Source organism: Hydra vulgaris, chromosome 15 (assembly GCF_038396675.1).
Source record: "Hydra vulgaris chromosome 15, alternate assembly HydraT2T_AEP".
Lineage (NCBI taxonomy): Eukaryota > Metazoa > Cnidaria > Hydrozoa > Anthoathecata > Hydridae > Hydra > Hydra vulgaris.
Window position 1 is genome coordinate 11,613,885 of NC_088934.1, and position 21,116 is coordinate 11,635,000.

Consider the following 21,116-nt stretch of genomic DNA (forward strand, 5'->3'; position numbering starts at 1 on the left):
CTCTACTAAATATATAAAATGAAATTGCAAGCAATTTATTCCCATTATTAAATTAGAAGTATGGAAACTCCATGGATAAATAATTAACTTGAATACCTGATTAGGAAAAAGAAAAATTTGAGATATAGAAACTAATAAACATGGAAAGATGCTAATTTGAGTAAAGATTATAAAATACTGTCGGATTGTAAAATCTGAAGTAAAGCATTATCGAATGAATTATGAACAAGACTTAGTTAAAAAAGCAAAGCAAAACTCAAAATTGCTAAATATATTAACAATCAGTTAGTGGTAAAAGATTCAATAAAAGCTTTATGAAAAGATGATAGATATATTTCACAAGATCAAGTTAAAATCACTAATATTTTAAACAAATGTTTTCATTATGTATTTGTTATTGAACCTGATGGTGCTCTTCCTAACTTTGAGTCAATCAATTATAATGATGTTTCGAAGAGGCTTCAGAGTTTTAATGAAAATAAAGCCTTTAAACCTGATAAACTCCATCCTGCCATGCTAAAGTATGCTTCAGAGGCGTTTGCACTTCCTTTAATGTTAATCTTCAGAGAATTATTAGCTTCAAACCAACTTCCAATTCAATTTAGATTTGCAAATATAACTCCTCTTTTTAAAAAAGGTGACAAAGCAGTTGCAGCTAATTATAGAACAGTTTCCCTCACTTCAGTTGTGTGCAAAATACTAGAAGGTATTATTCTTAACTAAATTTAAACTTACTTTTACAAAAAAAATTTGCCAACAGAGCATCAACACGAATTCATAAAGAATAAATCATGCACAAATCTATTGGAAACAACTGATTTTATAACATTAAACACCGAAAATCATACTCTAGTTGATGTTGTTTTACTTTGAAAAGGCATTTGACACAGTTCATCATAAGACTTTGCAAAGGCATTTGACACAGTTCATCATAAGACTTTGCAAAGGCATTTGACACAGTTCCTCATAACAGATTATTACTAAAATTAAGAGCTTATGGTATTGATGGATTAGTACTGAAATGAATTGCATCTTTTCTCACAAATAGGAGACAGAGAGTAGTTAAGGGTGATATTGTTTCTAACTGGTTGATGTTTTTAGTGGTGTGTCACAGGGTTCAGTAATTGGACCATTCCTTTTTGGCGCCAATATCAGTGATTTTCCAGACACAATCAAAAATGTTTTAAAATTATATGCTGATAATACTAAAATTTTATCAATAGTAAATTTAGATTTGTGTGTCAAAGAAATTCAGAATTACTTGAATAAAGCATTTGAATGGACTCAAGACTCGTTGCTGAAATTCAACATAAACAAGTGTGTTGTGATGCATTATGACTCAACTAATAAAAATTATCCACTTTTCATTAATGGTATACAACTTCATGATTCTAAGTTTGAACAAGATCTTGGAGTTTTATTTTCTACAAACCTTAAATGGAAAGATCAAATAACTATGGCAATTGGAAAGCAAATTAAATGCTAGGACTAATAAAGAAATCGTTTACAAGTTTCGATTGTCATCTTATGAAATCATTCATTCACTCATTTCTTGAATTTGCAATTCTAGTTTGGACTCCTTATATGAAAGAAGATTGTAATGCGATTGAAAAAATACAACACAGAGCAACTAAAATTGTTTCATCAATTAGCGGTCTCAAATACAAATATCGACTTAATGCTTTAGGCTTAACAATACTAACTGAGAGAAAAAAATGGGGAGAATAATATTATACAAACTTATGCACGGTATTGACAAGACAAACATAGGAAAATGTTTTACACCTGTTAAAAATTGTTAAAGAGGGCATTGCTTGAAATACCATAAAGAATTTGCAAAACATTCTTCAAGGGAAAATTTTCTTTTTAACAGAATTGCAAATATATGATGCCATTTGATGTCTGATAAGATCATATATGTGTGTATGTATACAATATATATATACATATATTTATATATATATATATATATATATATATAAATATATATATATATATATATATATATATATATATATATATATATATATATATATATATATATATATATACATATATATATATATATATATGTGCACAGAATGTACTCAGAGCCATCAAGCGTACCTTTACTCATTTAAATACAGAAATGACTCATACTTTGTACACAGTACTAGTTAGACCTCACCTTGAGTTTGCAATCCCTCTATGGAATTCTACGTTGAAGTGTGACATTGAAACACTAGAAAAAGTCCAACATCGCACAACCAAACTGGCACAAAGTCTCAAACATCTGTGTTATGAGGAGCAACTATCCAAAATGAAATTGACTATGTTGGAGACTAGGCAATTGTACGACAATCTAATACAAGAGTACAAATTATTGAACAATATAGATCACATTACATGGCTTAAACCACAATAATTTGCACCATCATTATGAGCAAACAGACTAGCATCAGCAATAAGAGGTCATAATCTAAGAATTGAAAAAAAAATGTCAAGCATTCTTTATCTTGACAAGCATTTTTTAGTAACCCTATTGCAAATGAATGAAATGCATTAGCAATAGGGTTACTAAAAGCGATTCACATGATGATGAAGCGATTCACATGGTGATTGCGCAGTCTTTGAACTCTATTAAAGACTTGATTGATTTTTATAATAAATTTTGTGAAATTTATATAACTCTCAAAATTATATATTTAAAAATTACTTTTTAATATATAATTTTGATTTTTAACAAATTGTAAATTATTATAAAATAAAGAGTATTAGTAGGTAGTAGGCTGTCATAGCAACACATATATAACCATATATGTGTTTCGTGATTTAACTCAACACAGCATCAATATTACTATTACTATTACTAAACTTATTATAAAAGCTTTATGGAACAAAATTACTCTTTCATTTTAATCACCTTAACTGTATATAAATCATTAAAAACAGAAGATAAAATCTGATTTGAATAAAGAATTTCTTAAATAAATTGAAGCTAAAAACAATTCTGTTTTTAAAAATACTTTTTCTTCTGTTGAGGTTGAATTGATACTTCTTATCTTAATAGTAATCCTATAATCCTTTGTGTTAGCATAAATTTCAAATATACTTAAATAAGTTTTTGTATAAATAAGGTTGTAATACCTTGGTTAATGTTGCTGGTGATGCTTTTTATATGTATATGAGGAAAAAAAAAGAAAAATTTGTTTAACTAAATTAATTTGGTAAATACATTAATAAAAAAATTTTTACCAATTCTCAGTGGACTGAACCAATCACTTGACAAAGATGATAATGTATTATTTCCTTGTTTCTGCACAGCAACTGAAATGTAGGCAGGTGATAGGTTACACATTTTTCCTTCAATGTAGTATCTCCAATTAGCTTGTATATACTTTGCAATAGACTTTTGTTGAGGATACCTAATCAAAAAATAAAGAAATAATCTATCAACTTAAAAATATGGTTTCATATTCACATAAACTATAAATGTCAAAATTTATCGTGGAAAAACACCAAATTTACTACAACAAAAACAGCAAAGTTTTTTCATAAAACTCTCACAATTATCCTTTAAACATTTTTTTGTTTAAAACAAATGTTAATCTAGGTAATACAAGCACAGGATAAAAATACTTATTATTACATGCCAAATTTTAAAAAATTAGAAATGAGGTAAATAAAAGCTGATTACTACATTAATCATTTTCAATATGCCTTAATTTTAACTGGTTTACTAATTTTAACCGGTTAATTTTAACCTTAATTTTAACAGCCATGTCTATAGGTCAGTGTCAAACAATATTTTTTGACAATTGATGTTAGCTCTTTGTTTTTATTACTTAAAAAACAAATGTCTAAACTTTCTCTTGCTTGATTAAATTTATCAAAGATAACTTAGGAAACCTTTGATTTCCTAACAAAATCTGTGAATTGATTTACAGCAAAACATACTTCAAAATATAAGATTGTCTGAATTTGAACTTTTTCTTAACATCTTCTGAAAATTATTATGCATTAGAGTAAAGAACCTGAAAATTGCATTGTTTGATAGAACCGAAGGGAGTTTGGTTCATGAACTTTTCAAAAACTCATCATTTTAAATTAGTGCAATCTTTGCAGATCTTTTCAATATCATTAAGCTCAGTATTTTCTTTATAAGTCACTGAACATGATTAGAATCATTGTTTTGTTAAATTGGTAAGTCACCATATATGGTTCTAATAAATAGCAATAAAGCAAATATTGTAAATTTTAAAATTTTACTTTAGCAGCTTCTTTAAAAAGCTTTGCAATCTATGTTATTTTAACAATGTCACATTTGCCTAAAACTCAATCATTTTATATATTTAGTAGAGGTCTATCCATAAAAACTTAAAACATTTTATGTGAATCAAATCTCACTAAATTCTACTAAAAATGAATGAGAAGGTCAAAAGCCACAGAATAATAGGCTTATGTAAACACTTTTTAATTTAGTTGCTGACATTCCAATACCAAATAAATAGATCCATATGGCACATTTTAGTTATGTTGCTTAGACATTCTAACTTCATTTTTTTAAATTATCTTAAAGTATGGTGGTTAATAATATCCCTGGTTAATAATTTTTTGATGTGCTCATACTAGCTTCTGCTACCCTGCTGTCAGGGAATATCCTTTTATTTAGGTTTGCATATGAATTATTAGAGAAGCTGCTTGTTGTAGATTCTAGTGTATGCATAAACTTAGCATTGGCTGATAAAATTAATTTAACTTTATCATCAATAACCATTTATTTAATCTGAGGTAACTTAATTTTCTGAAGAACATTAATTTTCTGAACAATTTTTATAAAAAAATAGGCATTTACTTAATAAAATTATTTTTTAAATATAATTGTATGTAATTTCAGATTTCCTATGTCAAATTAAATAAATTGAATGTTAAATAGATTTCATGAGCAATATCTATTTTTATTTCTGATATTTAAAAGAGAATAAAGCTAGAGTGATTATTTTGCCTGTGAAATACCATGTAGGTCATCCTATTGAAGTCAATGTTTTCTTACATTTGTTTACTAATTTGTTTCATAAAGATTACAAAATCTTTATTTAGATTCAAATCCTTCCACAAAGTATTTCACAAAAGTAAATCAAAAAAGCAAAATTTATGAAACACTCAAGTTTAGCAGAATTACCAGAAGAATATTAAAACAGCAGAAAGATCTTTGCATTGTAAAGATAAATAACAATCCAACAGACTTTGTGAAAAGCACCTGGTTTGTCAAAAACAATTTTATGTGGTGGTTCCACTCTAAGTAGAATCACTGTCAGTTTGCAAAATTCAAACAGTCACTTTTTGATTGCCATAAAATACATTTGTAAAACTGAATACACATGTTTCTCAATTTTGAGTTTTAATAAATTAAATGATGATGCAAATTAAAAGCAATAGATAACAACTAGTAAATTTTATTTAAAAAACGAGATTTTTTCAAGATTTTCTGTTCAAGTAATAGTCTGTTTCTTTCATTGGTTAGTATATGTAGCAGTTGAAAACAACCATTCCTCATCAGATGATATTGTTGGAGGACTCAGAAAGTTTTTTTCATCATGTTAGAAAAGCCTATATTATTTGATTTCTTGGAAATTTGTTTGGATTTATATAGAGATCACTGTGAGGAAACCAGTTGTTTCAGGATTTTCAGGATTTCCTTTTTGATGCGTTACAGGCATCAAGGAAAAAAAAACTCTGAGTCTTAGGTCAGTTAAGGTTGCAATGGAGTAATGCTTAGTTGCAGCAGCCTTGTTTGTCTAAGTTCTTGTTTCCGAGTTGAAGAGTTAAAAGAGGGTTGTAACCACAATTAAAGTAGCCTCTTCGACTGTAGTACCCTTCTTTACTTTAGAGAAAAAAAAATTCATAGAAGTTAATTTTTGAAAACCAGTTAAAAAAATGATTGAGACACCCAGCTAATTCATAGACACAAGCTGGATCAATAAAAACTGCTTTAACATTAGCAGCAATGTCACTCAAACTAACACCAATTTTTGAAATAATGTCATAGTCTTCACACATTTTTTGAATTTTCTAATAAATCTTTGCAGAGAGTTTGGTTAAATTTTTGTGCTGGTTTCAAATCAGTTGGAAATAGTAGATTGAAGCATATCTGCACTTTTCTTCAAATCTGATGTTGAAAATATATATCATTCTTTTTTCTTTTTTTTTTTAATGTAATCTCTTCTTTCTAGAGAGAAGAGACTTAGTATTACAGACACAGGGCTAGTTTTGGTAATAAGAGGATGGTATATTCTAAGTTAAAACATAAGGTCCTTAACAACCTAGTCCTAAGGATTATCAGATTTGTAAAATGCTCTTCTGTTGTAAATATTACATTTTATGTACTTGGTACATGTACTATAAGAGATTGTAAAAAGCCTCTATATTAAACTTTTTGACAGTTGTTTTCCATCTTACAAAAAATGATTTTAGAAAGAATAAGTCTTGAAAAGTTAACAAAAAAAATTTTGATCCACAAACTATCATCCTTATTCATTTCAAAATTACAAATGAATTGAAATATGGTTGGAAAATTAAATCTGTTTTTTTCACACAAATCAGATAAATAAAATTAAGAAAATTATGCTAAATTAAATAAAAATTGACAAATGAGATTTAAACTTTCAGTTTTTGTCATGACTTTTAACCAAAATTTGGTTTATATGTAATAGATAACTTGGTTCATACTGAATATATAAATAGTATTCAAACCTTAATTCAGTTTCAGTTCAAAGGAAAATTTTAACGAGGACTAAAATCGAAACTAAAAATTTTTGATTACTACTTGGATATTGAAATGTTTGAAGATGTAGTGAAAAGGTTACAGAAATTTGCTGAAGAAGCTGCAAAACAACAGTGATCATTTTGAATTGTTTTAATAGCAACTGCAGAAAAGTTACAAAGCTTAATTGCCCTTTTTTTGAACTAATCCTGGTTAGCTACTTCACTTAAAGAATGTTTTTAGAAGTTCTCTTTCAATGCTTATTATTCCTCATAGAAATGCGCAGCTTTGTTGCAAGCATATTGTCTTGCCAAATCTTCCTGTGGAATAAGAATATTTCAACAGTTGGAATTAGAAAAAATATGAGCTTAAACTATTTTTGGTTGGCATCAGGTTGAAATAAAACTTTAAATACAAAGGTTTTGCCATAATAACATAAAAACAAAGTTGGCAGAAATTGGTGACTTCAAAAAGTTTTAGGTTAGTAGTTAGGTTGGCATTACAGAATGGTGATTTCAATTCAAAAAGATATTGTGGATAGTTACACTTTTACAGCTTACAGCTTTCACTCTTTATTAAAAAGTTAAATTTGCATAAAAATGTTTTATTCTCTTAATGAAACAATAGCATTAGACAACTTATATTGTGTCAATTAGAGACTTGTTGCATTGTTGCATTGAGTTTGTCGTAAGGGTCGTGAAAATATATATATTTTATGCATATTTACAGAGATTCAATTTACAAGAAATTTTACAACATCCAAGTCATTTAATTTGAACAAACCTATTAGAGATTTCTACTAGTAGCAACACCATATGCAAAAAAAACAAATTACACAAATGTTTCATTTAACTTATACTATGCACATGGTAACGATCAATTAGAATGATTTAATGGAAAACATAAACTCTTGCACTCAAATGAAAAATCTCAAAATCAAACAACTTAGCTAATACAATATAGTACTAGTCAAATTAATAGAAGCCAAACATAGCAAATCATATTTTAGGAATTTATCGAAATTTTAAAAAATATAAGTTCTACTGTATTAATCAGATTCAGAGATAATGACTTTCTGATTATTACTCAGAGATTAAATTGACTCTTTTAAATATTTTTTTGATACATTTTTGAAAGATTTTAAATCGCAACTTGATAAACCTGTTTCTGCAGATGAAAATAAGCTACTAATTTCAGAAACTTCAGAAATCATAGCAAAACCAAACAGCATCCCAATGCTATTAATTCAAAGATTAATAATTTTATTGACTGGAAGATGTCATTACTTATTTTACTTTACACTTATTGTTTTTTCCTTGACAACTTTTGATTTGTGATTAATTTAAACTAGATGATAGATCTTATGAATAAAGAGGTGTTATTATTATTACATTTGATACCATTTGCTAACTTTGCTTATCTTTATCTTTGATCACCATTTACTAACTCCTGATAAATCTCTATGTATCTTTTTTTGTTTTGGTATGGAGTACTTTTACATTGTTTTATGTAGTAGTTTTTATTGAGTATGTTATACTTGGTTTGGGTTATTAATTGATGATAAATCAAAAAATAAGGATTAACATACTTAAATCAGCAAATTCATTTTATAATTAAAACAATAAGCAAAAACTTTAATATCTATTGACAAAGCTTTACATGTTAAAAGTTTAAAATTAGTAGTATTACTAATACAATACTAAACAATTAGCAAAACCTATAAACTTATTACTTAACAAGTTTATAGGTTTTTTTCCAATTGTATACATGCAGCTATTATCTTACCTAAATTCACTAAAGCATTATAACCATTTGGTTAATAAAATCAAAGAATATTGTTAAAGAGCAAGGAAACAGTTGACAGAGGACATTAAAAGTTTTAGTTTGTATGAGAAAACTTGAAAATGAGAGAGAGTTCCAAACCATTGATGTGCAACAAAAGAAACTAGATAAATAAAAGTTTTTAGAGCATGAAGGGACAGATACAGTAAAGAAATGTAATTTTGCTGAATGACTTGTCAAATGAGAATGAGTTTCAGTTGATGGAGATATAGACAGTAGCTCATTTGAGCAACAACCTTGATATAATTTTTAGAAAATTAAAACAGATGTAACTTTACAATAATGGTTCAATATGTATATAATTAATGAAAGGTTTTTAAAATTAGTTTTGTAATAGTTAAACCATTAAAAACCAGACTATGCTAATTATTAAGGAAACTAAATTTTTAGCAATCAGAAATTATGATCTCAATTAATATTTATGCGGTGATGGGGTAGTGGTAAAGCGCTCGCTTCATAAGTGAGATATTTCGAGTTTGATCCTCACCACGTCCCTGGTAATGCCGCACTTAACTTGTTTCTTGGCACAGCAACCTTGCTTTTCAAGATTCGTGTTTCGGAGTTAAAGAGTTGAGAGAGGATGGTAACCACAATAATGTAGCCTGCTCGCCTGTAGTGGCCCTCTCTGTCTTTGGGAAGTGAATAACAAAAAAATAAAAAATGATTATTGACTCGATAAAAACAAATGCCTTAAAAACTAGCATTGAAACAAAAATCAGCTACAGCACAACATGTACTAATAGTATTACTATTATAATATTACTATAATAGTACTATAATAGTATTACTATTATATAATAGTATTACTATTATTTAGTGTTACTAAGTAACAAAAAACTAAACTTTTCATTAGTGAGGAATTTAAACATTGCATCATTTTTTAAGCAATATTTTTAAAAAAATAAACTGGTTTTATTTATTTTACTAAACTGTAGCTTTCATATTATATAATACACAAAATAAAATGAATACTTATTCCAATCTTTATATCCAGCCGAATTTACTTGGTAAGCAATTTGTATCTTGTTTTCACTGTCAATGTTGCTACTTAGATAAAGTTGACAATTACTGCTACAAGAAATAAAAAATATATAGTTTCCATAAGTTTCAGCCTGAAACCATCCTTGTACTCTTTGACAATAGGAACCAGAATTGATTTGAGTATCATCAAATGCAGAAATGAAACCAAGAGCACCATATTTTTGCAAATAGTTTGAACCATTTTGAGGCAAGTTATTTCTAACTTCATTAAATAATACTTGAAAACCTAATAAAAAGAATTACTAAAAATTACATTTATTATATACTAATATTTATTCAACCAACAAATAATATATTTTAGAATAAGGTATTCAAATTTAGGGATAAATAGTAAATTAAAAAATGATCAATCAAATAATATATTTTACATCAAAAAATACTGTTTACAATCTAGTAAAAAATATTACAACGCTGTTTCGTGAAGAGACAATGCAAGTATAATAAAAATAACTTGAAGTAGGAGTGTAGTAAAAATAACATAAAAGTGAAACAATATTCAAACAAACAAAAAACAAACAAAAAAATATATATTTGTATATGTTAAAAAAAAAAAGTGAAGGCAATAGTACTATTAAATTAATTTATTAAATAACAATGGTCAACAACAACAACAAAAATTTATCCTTTGTAGTTTTTTTTCCTAATATATACAAAAGCTTGTTGAGCGTAAAAAATCTGAAAAAGAACTATTCTACTACATACAGATTTTTTTATAAGATTGCTTGTAAATATGCATGCTATAATTTCACATAAAATTGCTGGTTGACATGTATATAATGTTGTGAATTTCTTTTCAGATTATTAAAAAAGCGTAATATAGTTTTTTCAGTTAGTAACAATGAAAAGGATGATTTGAGCTTATGTAAAGCAGCCGCGCACATTTTCCTCAGGGAATGTAGACAGATTAAACTAAGTGCATTTATTTCTTATGTCACTAAAGATCTATAAAGCAGTTTGGATGGATACTAAAAGTATTCAACAGTGAACTTTAACTCTTAAAGTACTAGACTTTTAGGCATGAAATACTTTTGTTTCTGTCATTAAAAAATTTTTTAGGAATCATTAATCTGACTAGTATGTTGATATGGTTGAACAAATGTTTGGAACTTTGGAAGAATGGGTTGTAGAATATCACTCGAGATACATTTCCTGCACTCGTATATAGACTTTTTCCCTCAAAACCTTGGTGCAGCAAAAAGCAAACAAGGGAAATAACTCCATCAAGACATCTTAAATATGAAAACCAGACAAAGGCCGATTGGATCAAACCAAAACGAGAGACTCAGTTGGTTTTTATGTAAAGAAACTGATTGCATCTAGATTAGAAAATGTAAAGCCCTTTTAGTTACCTAGACCTCAATAAAAATTGTTGAATGCCTAGTTGACACTAGGCATTCAACAATCTTTTGTTTTTAATGCACATGTTACATCGGGCTAATAATTAAACACTACTCAATTAGTGTAATTTTCTAATTTTTTTAGATCTTTTTATTCTCTGGCGTAATAGGATTTTTTATTTATTTTAGTTTTGGAATCAGTAGGCTTCATAACACAATTAATTTTCAGCAACAATAACTATTTTTGAATTAATTCAGAGGAATAGAGAAAAAAGGGAGAATCAACTCTAAAGTAATAAGAACATTTGGGAAAATCAGCATAATGAAATCTTTTTTAATAAAGTAAACTAACTAAAAAATAATGCACCATATCAAAATTTAGACCAGCTTATTTAATTTTTTTAAATAAACAAATAAAGTAAACACGTTTTGTTAATACTATAGCACTTTCAATTTTTAAAAACATTCACTTCCAAATTATTTGAGTAATATATTAACTATTGCAGACTCAAAACAAACAAAAATGGTCATAAGTATAGCCGTCTAATAAATTATTATTGGTCAGTCTCCTTGGTTCCCATGAGCCTGAGGCAACTTTCGGGAATTTTAAGACATCAGAGAATTAAGTTTAAAGCCAAAGGTTGATATTCATATATCTACTAGATAGTAATTTACTGACAAAAGCTTAATCTAGACTATTTACTGGCAAAAGCTATAATCTAGACAGATATTTTGCAATAAGCTTTTGCAAGTAAATTACTGGCAAATCACTGAGTAACGCGTTACTCAGTAATTAGACATAGGAACAATGCGAATAAAGAGAATTTTGCTCCACTTAAGGATGTTAAAATTAACATCTCTGAAAACTTCATAACTCTAACTTTTGATATGCGTTGAGGTCCTAAAACTGTTTATTTCACGTAACTAAGCACTCTTGAACGAATTTAATGTAATATATCGTAAGCCTGGAAGACAAGCGTCGTATTCGACACTGTGTTTAAAATTTAAACTCTAAATTGAGAAATTGCATTCAAAGTTTAAAGTACAAAATCTCTTTATGTAAATTTAATTACATGTTGAAATTTAACAAAGTTGGCTAACATCAATTTAAGTCATTGTTTAAATTGTTAAAAAAACAAAAACAAAAAAAACTTCACCCGTAACTAAGAGCACTGTTTTTCAAATACGACAAATGTATTTCAAAATCAGAACATTTCGTCGGAATACAATTGTCATAGATGCAATTAATTTGATAGTAGGTGAATTAAGGTTAAATTTACTCATTTTGTAACTAGAAATGACTTAAAACTTTAAAATAATTTTAGGGGTCGTCCATAAAGTACGTGCGCCAAAAATTTTGAAATTTGACTACCCCACCTCCCCCCTGTTGCCATGCGTACTTTTATGTCCCTACCCCCCCTTAAAAGTACGTACGTTTCTCAAATACCCCCCCCCCCTCAAATGCAAATTTTGTGCCCTTTTGCTTTTTATTTTAGCAAAACCTAGCGGTCAAATTTGAAAGATTTTGAGACGCCATTGACACGTTTTTTTTTGGGGTGACTCCGTCCCATCAACCACGGCCCTCAGGTCTTACTTAGGGCCAGTATATAAGGAGTGGCATGTGTGCATGGGCCCCTTCAGGATTTTTTGATGTTCCAGATAGAACACTTTTACGCATCATGCAAACTTAAGTTTGTTAATATGCCAAATGAGGTGTCCTTGCAAACAACTTGGATGGCGGAGGCCTGGGAACAAAAAGCCCTAAAGCGTTTCCTCCCCCTTCCTGCTCAAACGTGAGGGAAATAAGTAGAAAATTTTTAACTTTAACATCTAAAACTAAATTTAAATTAATCGACAGATTTTAATTTTTGTAGAAAAATATTGTAAATTACAAAAAAGTTATGACCATGCAAAATTTACACCCCTCTCATTTTGGGGGTCGAGAGGGTAAGCGTTTTAAGGCTTTTTGTTCACAGGCCTCCGCCATCCCAATATTTTGCAAGGCCTCCTCATTTGGCATAGGTATAAACAAACTTAAGTTATGAGTTTGCACGATGTATGAAAGTGTCATATCTGGAACATCAAAAAGTTCTGAGGGCGCCCATACATGTGTGTGCATAGAGGAAAACTATACCCTCTACTCCATATACCATACATATTTTTATGTTGGCAAACTAGAATCTTTAGTTAGAATGTAAATTTTCTATTGATTAGCTGGTTAATTGTGATAAATTAGAAAATCGAAGTACGTACTTTTAAATTGAACCCTCCCCCCCCCCCCCTTCCATACGCTTTCGTACGCTTTTTGAAGACCTCCCCCCTCCCCCCTATGAGCGTACGTACTTTATGGACGACCCCTTCGCATATCACTATATTCACTATCCTTCGCATTTTTTTCTTTAATTTATTCCCGGTAACCAATTTATCGGCATTATATCTAGAAATATACGGATTTTACTCTGCAGGCTTCTTATATAGAAATAAATAAGCTTATCATACAAATATACTTATTAATAAATTGAGTATGATGTATGGTTTCACTTACTCAATTTATAAATAACTAAAAATTCACAATTTTTTCTTTTGTTACTTTAAGCAACTTTTATTAATATTATTTATTTTCGAATAATAGAAAAATAAAATAACTAATTTATTACACATATCTTTTAATTTGTCTGTGAAAAATGATATAAATAAGTTAAACCTTAAAATATAAAAAACAACCATTTCCATTATTGTACCCTTTTTTTTACAATAAAAAAATAAATATAATGTTTATTAAAACATTTTACAAAGTGTTATGTTTAATTGAAACGGTTTAACTGAAACGGTTTTTTGAATTTAATATGAAAAGGTAGATGTTTTTTATGGCACCTTAGTTTTACTTTTGCAAAAGGCACTTTATGGAAATATAAACACTTGGAAGTAAGTTTGAAGTTTTTGAAGTCATCTTTGTACATTTGTAGTTTTTTTCAATAGATAACAGTAATTTGGATGAGGTAGGAGGACTGTAAATCTCATAATGTCTTAATTTTTTCTCAACCACACTATGCGCAGTCTCAATATTCTGTACTGAACTATGACCAGGTTTACTATACTTCTTGTCAAGGAGTGGTATTCCGCTTTCATTTTGAAAATTTTTTATTGTCATAGACACAACAAAGTTCTTATTCTGAGGAACACAAGAATCAGACCACAAAATAAATCGATTAATTGATATATTAGGACTTCAGTAGTTTATACAGACAACTTTCAAGTTCATTTGCACCTCTACCAGCCAATAAATTCATTCCAAAGTGCATAATAAGTTTTGTTATTCTATGAACAGTGGGTTGTGAAATTATAGAATTTAATTTTCGTTTATAATAGAATGCAGAAATATTAGCAATTGGAAGGGGAAATACTTTTTTCTAAATCAAAAGTCATAACTGCTGTGGTTTTAAAATCTCCATCTGCAGTATTTTTTGATCATCTTCTTTGTTTTATACTCGACATAAATCACACAAATTTTTTTTTGGTTTATGAAATGTTAAATTAAACTCTGTATTAAAAGTTGAATAAAAAACAGCTTTTTTTACATTGAACTCTGGGTAAGCTTGTGTAAGCAACATGTACATTTTAATTGTAAAAAATGACTACTCTTTTTTGTTAGTATTCTGTCTGCAAAAGTGTGAATCAACTATGGAAAACTAATTATATATTCTCTGATCTTATCTAAGACTTGATTAGGAATTTTTCTACAAATCATTTTTCCTTTCTTTGGGAACCTTGGTAGTTCGCTTACTTTATTTACCATGTTATTAAAATTATAGTATATTCTTCTTTCACTGGTATCTAAAGTTTTTAGAAAGAATAATTTACAAACTCTGCTTCTAACGAATTTTTACATTCTAAATAAATTCTTAAAATTTCTAAAAGAAATTTCAAGAATTTTTGTAGAATTTAAAAATAATTATATCTTTAAAACTATTCGAGCACAAGACATATTGTAATGAAGTCTTTGTATAGAAGTATTTTATATTTACTTTTCATTGTTAGGAGAAATGATAGTAGAAGAAAAAGATGGATTAGTAGGGTCTTCCGCTACATATCCAGGAGTTTCTTCCTTTATTTGGTGGTTAGGCTCCAATACTATTGGCATCGGATAATCAGCATCAGAAGCCATAAAATACTCCATATTTGTTATAAAGTATTCTATTTGGGTTGCCAGATGTCCCGATTTTACGAAGGAGAACTAAGTAAAAAAAATATTTTTACATATTTGGCGCAGAATTCTCCTTCGTAAAATCGGGACATCTGGCAGCCCTAATTCTATAATATAGAATACTTTATAACAAATAAAGCCTAACCACGGTAAAGATACATTACTTTTTGATGAAACTGATAAATGTTGAGTTTCAATATTTTGTTTTTTATTATGTAAATTTTCTTTAATGTTTTTTATAATATTTTCTAGACTTGTTTTTTTATAACCATTTTCTACAAAAACATCAATTAGAAATAATAACTCTTGTTCAATATTATTATCAGAGTATAAATATAATGCCCTATGAACAAATTCTTTAAAAACTCCGTTAATAATTTTTAGATCATGACATTAGTAAGGTTTAATTTGAACGTTAGCTATGGCATCTTTACGGTAAACTTTAAAATCGTACGTACCAGTTTTATTGTTAATAATATTTATGTCAAGAAAGTTTAGCGTGTTATTTTCATTTTCGATTTCCATGGTGTACTGAATATTTTTATGATAGTTATTAAGTAAAAACGAGAAATGGAGTCATCGACATATTTTTAAATGACTTTAAATGAATATTATTGAAAATCGCTTGTACAATAGCATTACTTTCGTAAATCTGTAGAAAACACAAAGCAACTACTACAACTAAGTCCTAAACCAATAGGTTTAGAATCTTCTAGTTCATCAATGTCGTGTTCAAATAAAAAATAACAATGCAAAAGGCATATATTTAAAAGTGTTTTTATTTCATCAAAGGTAAATTTTGATGTAAAAATATTTACTTGATTGCTGCTCTGATAATTAATCGGAACAACGATCTTGTTTACCAAGTTTGGCCATAAGTCATGACTATCAATTTATTTACGCCTTTATATATAAAGGCGTAAAAATGTTGAGAATGAAATGTTTGTTGATATAATGTTGAGAATGAATTGTTTGATTCCCACCGGGTAATTTTTATACAGTATAACTAAGTAGTTATTAGGTTTTTATATTTTTGAAAGAAAATGTAAAAACCTAATAATTACTTAGTTAATAATTAATTATAAATATTTACAAAATGTTATATTTAGAGAAAAAGAATTCAAATACTTTTTGAGCTTGTAGGACAAACAATTGTTTCTGTTACTCAAATTATATAAAAAACTTTTTAGTTTCTTCTTAAAAATATCAAAACTTATATTTGTTCAGGTTCCTGATAATTTTGTTTGTTATCGCTTTTTCAAGAAGTTTATTCTATTTCATAACTTTAACATTATTATATATTATACTACTATATATAATGTTATTATAGTATTAGTATTATTAAGATTCTAAGTTTTTTTGTGATGTTTCATGGTAGCGATGCCTAATGAAGACCGATCTGGATCCCCACCCTCTGTGCGCCACTGGCAGTGCCGGCATATTTAAACCACCAACTTTTGTTGTTTTATTGTTTTTGTTGTTGTTGCTCACCACATCAGTCTAATTTCATAAATTTGTCTTGCGGTAGTGGTGTAGTGGTAACACTTGCTTCGTCAGAGAGAAGTTCGATATTTCTACTACGTCTCTGGTAACACCGCTCTCAACTTGTTTTCCGCATACTAAACTTCGTAGTAACAAATAAATGAAACAAAATAACGCTTCTACTGTAGCTTTATTTTACAATTTAGTATTGGTACTTTTTTTTTGATCGAATTAGTTTGTGTTATCAAATTATAATTAGACAGCCTAAACTTCACCTAATATTTTACCTAATATTAAGAGCAAATACAAACGGATTGGATAAAAAAAACATGTGTGGTATTTTAAGTTGACTATAAAGTTACTGTGTGTTTGTTATATTTTAAAATATGATGGCACATTTGTGCCATCATATTTTAAAACATAACAAAAAAAAAAGACTTGCCTCATTTTATATTACTACTTGTTGTATAAAAAAAAACTCATTTTAGCGTCATGGGCATCTCCGGGTCCAGAACACACTTTTATTTGCTAACCATGACTACGATGTTGTGTCTACAGAATGTTCCAATGCAGCATCATGTCTTATCAGAATTTTACAAAGAGTATAAGAACGACCCTTTTCTATTATCCCTAATAAGTGAAAAATATTTATTCAACAAAGAAATAATTCGAATAGTCTCAATATGCAATTTTGAAAGTTATTCCTCAAAAAATGCATTTGAACCCAAATTTTTTTGCGTCTTTTTTTTTTTTGGTGATCTAATTTTGTTTTCACATTGCGCTGGGTAAACTATACTGCTGCAGGTTTTACGGTTTTTTGTAATCAATTCGATGGGATTAAATATGCAATTAACAATAAAAACTTATTTTATAAGTTGCTGCAATATGGTGTGTCGATTTTTTTTTTTTTTTTTAATTTTAAAAACGGCAAGGTTAGGTAAAGAATTCTATAGAGATTCCAAATCTGCAAAAAAAAATTTTTATGAAATGTCTTGCTGGGTGGGTCAGAGTTGTTTTGAACGGGAAAATGACTAAAATGTGACTAACTTACCGGGCAAAACAATAATAAAAAAAAATTTTCTCAAATTTTTGATTAACTCAATAACTGTTATGTTGAATTTTAATTTTATTGATTATTTGGTTCAAAAAGTCTTAAAAATAAACAGAGAAAAAGAGTTTTTGTGAAGGGTATTTTTACAAAAAGCAAGCACTTCTTTAATTTTTAGACAAAGAATGTTACGGAAAAGTGTGTTGTTTTCTTCCTGTTTTTATCGAGCTTTAAAAGTAAGGGGAGTTTGTTTTTGTGGGGAATTTTATAGGTAATCTGAATCTTAAAAAAAAATAAAATAAAATAAAATATGTCTTGTTGGGGTAACGCTTAGCTTTCAACGAAAAAATGAATAAACATGAATATTTAAAAAGAAAAAATTTTAAATCAAAAATTTTTTTTTAATTATTTGATAAACTCAATATAAACTATGTTGAACTATGAAAATATCACATTTTGTTAAAAATCAAAAAAATAATATATACTATATAATACTGATATCTTTATTAAAATTTAGATATAATTAACAATTAATAGTTTATAAATTTTATTTAAAATTTGTGAGTCAAACTAAGTTGTATTTAGCATTGTTTGTGCTCATAAAACCCCTACTGATTTTTTGTGCTCTTATTTATTCTACTCGCTTCCCATAGAAATATATTTTTGCCAAAGGAATTCAATTGGAATAAAATTTGCCGAGGTCCCTCTAATGCAAACATGCAAACAAAAACTTTAAAAAAGTAACTTTAGCTAAACCACTTATTGTTTTGCCAGACAAAATACTTAATGCTCTTTGGGCTGATCAGGCTTACGAAGACAGAATTGTAACAGTAATAAGATCTGGAGTGTTACCTAAAAATTTAATAAACCTTAAAACAGGTCCTGTTTTTCATTCCAGGTGGCTCACTACAGCCAACCATTTTTGTAGATTGTGGGTTATTGAATTTATAGTTGGTGTGTATTTTCCTTGCTGGTTTCAAATAAAGATAAAACATTCCTGGTTAGATGGACCTCGGCATATTTTATTCCAATAATTCTGCAAGACATTATTTTTTTAAATTTTTTTAACAACGTCGGAATCTCTATGAAATTTTTTATAAAAATTAATCTTGCCGTTTTTGAAATTGAAAAAAAATAAATAAAAATCGACACACTCTATTACCCAGACAACATTGACAAATGGGTTCCGTAAGGTTTGGGCTGACGGGAACGGGATTTGTCTAGGCTGACGGGAACGGGATTTTGACGGGTAATATTTTGGTTAAAAAATTAGGCAAATTTGCTTGATTGGGTCTTATCTGGTATTTATCGGGGTCGAAGGGTCTGATAAAAATCTGGGGATTTGACGGATTTCCCATAAGGTTCCCCAAAGGTTTAAACTAATAATTGAAAAATCATTTCAAAACTTACTCGATGGTTGTCATATATAATTCGTATTATGTGTAAAATGAATTTAAAAATTGAACTTTAATGCATTATATTTATTTAAACATTATATTTACATTTTAATTAAAAGGAATTGTTTTTTCGGTGTATTTTTTCTCTGTGAAACTCCTTTAAAAAGATGTTGTTTTAGAATTTCATTTATTTATTACCATTATAAAAGAATTATTTTTTTTTTAAATAAGTTAACAAAGTTTAACATATATGTTTAACATATGTTCCAATAACTGTTAAACAGTAGTAACAATTTCATTGAGACACTGTTTGCATTTTTAAAATGATCAAAATTTAGAGTTTTGTTTTTGCTAGTGATGGTCAGAAGCATTCAAGAAGAGCAAACTGGCGTATTTTGTGATGGATAGGTTAAATTTAAAAAATTTAATACTTTTGAATCGTTTTTACAGATCCATTATTTTCTATTGATTTTTTTATATTTTATTCAAGCTAAATGACTTATGTTAAAAAATTTTACCCACTGTCAAATATAAATATCAAGTGTTTACAAATAAATGGAAAAATAACTTAGTTGTTATAGGGTTGCCAGATGTCCCGATTTTACGAAGGAGAGTTCTGCGCCAAATATGTAAAAATATTTTTTTTACTTAGTTCTCCTTCGTAAAATCGGGACATCTGGCAACCCTAGTTGTTATGCAGTTGCATAACAAAAATTTTTTAAATCATTGATATTTTTTGACTTTGATTTAAAATTGTACACTTGTAATATCAACAATAACATCATACTATACATAATAATTACTTGTACTCACAATACTTATACTTATAAATACTTATAATACTTAACTTATACTTACAATACTGATAAAATATTTGTTGATGTAAACTTTTGCATTCAAATTTTAATTTAACTTGATAACTTTAACATAAATAACAATAACTAAAAAAAGATAATAGTTATTATATAGATCATAACCATATGCTTATTTATTATAACTGAGTTGAAATAAGTTAAACACCGTTTTTGTTTTCCATAGCTTAATTTTAAAGTCTTAAGATAAAAATATTAAGTTGCTAATTAAAGGAACAAAAATAGGTCCCATATGATTTGTATCTCATGTATATCTTGCATTTTGCAGCATGTTTAAGAATATTTCTGCTTGGTGCACACTGACTGTTGACAATATTTGCATACTGATATGAGTAAAAGTGACTTCAACAACCAGAATGTATTTTTGATAAATATTAGTAATGACAGGTTAGTAAATATAATTATAATAATAATGGTAATAACTTATATTTATTAGAATCAGTGAGAGAATTATATATGATAGAATTGCATGAACTTTGGGGACAAATATAATGATTGGAGTTAATATTACCTTTGTTTATTACCACAATTAGAGTAATATAAGAAAATATTTTTTTTATCTAAAGAATATTAGGCAAAAGTCAATATTTTCTTAAGAATTTAAGTATTATAAAAAAATAAGTATTATAAAAAAACACATATTAAAAAAAAAAAACGTGTTATAAAATAAAAAAATAAATATTAAGTATAGAAAAAACACATGTTTTATGATAAAGTATATACATCAAAACAACTATGTTGTCTATAAAGTAGTGGTTGCAGCTTTTAACTCATCAGCTTCAGATTAAAGCTGAAGGTGATCAAGTCAATTTAATCAGCTTGATAGCTGATAGTAAAATAAAATAATACTCCATAAATATATTATATAAAAAAACTTGTAGGAAATTATTCAATGAACATCTAAAATAGTGATATAATTTAAACATACATGTAAATAAATTTTAAAAAAATTTGACGAAAGTTATTGTTGTTTATAAAAGTTCCTGTCAGAGCCTTGGCCTAGCACTCACAATTTTGGGGGACCTAAAATTGGGTTTTTAGAGATTTTTTTGAAAAGTGGTAGCCAAAAACCTAATTCTATTTTTGATTATCTTATATACTAGATTATAGTTAATTTTTTTTTTTGTAGAGTTCAAAGTTCTTGCAAAAGA

At 27.9% G+C, this 21,116-nt stretch overlaps 1 long non-coding RNA gene across 1 annotated transcript in view; it reads left to right on the forward strand.

The window, feature by feature from the left end:
* The first annotated feature begins 19,775 nt into the window (after positions 1–19,775).
* The window catches only part of LOC136092412 (uncharacterized), a 5,013-nt gene continuing 3,672 nt past the window's right edge, over positions 19,776–21,116 (forward strand). Inside the window, exon 1 of the long non-coding RNA XR_010644393.1 lies at positions 19,776–20,352. This is a non-coding gene — a long non-coding RNA (uncharacterized LOC136092412). The remainder of the gene's footprint in view (positions 20,353–21,116) is intronic.